Raw genomic sequence first — 2,500 nt, forward strand, 5'->3', positions numbered from 1 at the left:
TACCTTAACCTAACCTATGTTGTACCTTAACCTAACCTATGTTGTACCTTAACCTAACCTATGTTGTACCTTAACCTAACCTATGTTGTACCTTAACCTAACCTATGTTGTACCTTAACCTAACCTATGTTGTACCTTAACCTAACCCATGTTGTACCTTAACCTAACCCATGTTGTACCTTAACCTAACCCATGTTGTACCTTAACCTAACCCATGTTGTACCTTAACCTAACCCATGTTGTACCTTAACCTAACCCATGTTGTACCTTAACCTAACCCATGTTGTACCTTAACCTAACCCATGTTGTACCTTAACCTAACCCATGTTGTACCTTAACCTAACCCATGTTGTGCCTTAACCTAACCCATGTTGTGCCTTAACCTAACCCATGTTGTGCCTTAACCTAACCCATGTTGTGCCTTAACCTAACCCATGTTGTGCCCTAACCTAACCCATGTTGTGCCCTAACCTAACCCATGTTGTGCCCTAACCTAACCCATGTTGTGCCCTAACCTAACCCATGTTGTCCCCTAACCTAACCCATGTTGTCCCCTAACCTAACCCATGTTGTCCCCTAACCTAACCCATGTTGTGCCCTAACGTAACCCATGTTGTGCCTTAACGTAACCCATGTTGTGCCTTAACGTAACCCATGTTGTGCCTTAACGTAACCCACGTTGTCCGCTAACGTAACCCACGTTGTCCGCTAACGTAACCCACGTTGTCGCCTAAACCTGCTCTGTAATTGTTATACGACTCGTTCAATTAGTGTAGTGTTGCCCACCCGCAACCCTCGCAATATAGTTCGCTACTCGCACTGCCCGCTCCCCTGTGTATCGCTTCATGTTAAACACCTTGCAAGTCTTGCTGACTTTCCACATGCTCCTGCTGTACACTGTAATGTGGATGGCAGCAGGACGTACATGCCGCCCCCCCCCCCCCCTCCCCGTCCCCACGTCCCCACCCCCCCCACCTTGCCCCCTGCCTTCGCAAGCTGGTTGGTGACAAGTTTGCATGTTCAATGCCCTTCGCATGCGACGTACGCAGGCTACGTTGTGGTGCGGCCTGTGTCAACTGTCCGCTGATGTCGTACGCGTGAACCACAATCTGTACTGCACATTCGTCCTTATGTACTGAATGATACATCGTGGCACATGTGTGACCGTACAACGACTGCGCCCAAAAACGGCGGACCATACAGTGCAAATATTGTGCACGCAGCTACGTGTCGTCTCCCTATGAGAGCTGGATTGCAGTGTGGTACGCCATAGAGACGTGTGGGAGGAACGGACGCCGTGGATGGCGATCAGCATGAGCTGTGTGTTGATGTATTCGGACCTAGTCGTCTCTCCTCAAACACCGTGATAGCATGGTGCACCGCGTTCCATATCTGCGACATGCTACAGAGGCCGGTTGACAGTCGTTCGAGCAATGGACATCGCATACGTACGGGGGCCACCTTCCACGTATTGTCTAGGCGTGCACATTTTGTTGCGTGTATGTGGGCAGACGTAGTGTGGCGTGACACCTGACACAGGCATGCAATAATCGTTGAAGTTGCTAATGGCGATGGACGCCTACGTTTTCTGGTGAAGTTACGCAAATGAAGAAATGGTAACCCGTTGTGGTGCGGTTGTTCTCGCTAGGGGTGAATCGGTGATGGCGACGATAGGTTGAGGTACTAACCGGTTGTTCCAGCGATACCCACCATGCCGATGAAACTGAACGGCATCTGGGTGTGAAGCGATACGCGGTGGTGGCTGGGTGGGACCGTCCCCGGCCGGTGAGGGGGCGCCTCCCGGCGTGCTGGCCGCGCGGTGCGTGGGCGCACGCGCTACAGCCGGCTGGTGGGGGCGGCCAGTGGCAGGCGCGCCGGCCGACGGACGCGGCAGGCGTCGCAGCTGCGCGCCGGCGCACCCTGCGCGCGGCGCCGTGCGGCCAAAGTAGGTCCTCGCGGGCCCGGTGCGAAGCGCGGTGGACATCTTCAGTGTGCTGGTCCGATTGAGGACTGTGTGCGTTGAGGATGCGCCGCCGCCCGGCGCTCGGCGCCGCGACGCCGTCTGCTGCTCGGTCGCCCCAGCGGTTCTCGCTGGTGGTTTGTATCGCAGCTGTGCGGATGTGTTGGCGCGTGCGCTGTGCTGGGAGAGTTCGCTTCGGCACCCAAGTGGGGCTTTTGTCCTTCTGTGGCGCTGGCGTTGGAGCTGCCGGTCACCGTAGGTGGCGCGTGTTGTCTCCCGCCGGCAATGCCACGACAGCACGCTCCCGGGCCTCTGTCGGCAGCGGCAAGCTCAGTTGGGAGCACGGGTGGTCGCACCGAAAGCGTCTACTCGCCTAACTCCGGGCGATTGCGCCTCTCTCGAACCCGACCAAGTACTTGGGACGGCGCTGCGCGCCGCCGGGACCTGAGAGGGTTTCGAGGTGTATTGTGCAGGGGAGCTCAGCCTCCTCCTGTTTGCAGAATGATTGAGCGGACGCTTGCGTGTTCGCGCGGGCCCCCG

The sequence above is a fragment of the Schistocerca piceifrons genome, unplaced genomic scaffold, assembly GCF_021461385.2.
Source record: "Schistocerca piceifrons isolate TAMUIC-IGC-003096 unplaced genomic scaffold, iqSchPice1.1 HiC_scaffold_936, whole genome shotgun sequence".
NCBI classification, from domain to species: Eukaryota; Metazoa; Arthropoda; class Insecta; order Orthoptera; family Acrididae; genus Schistocerca; species Schistocerca piceifrons.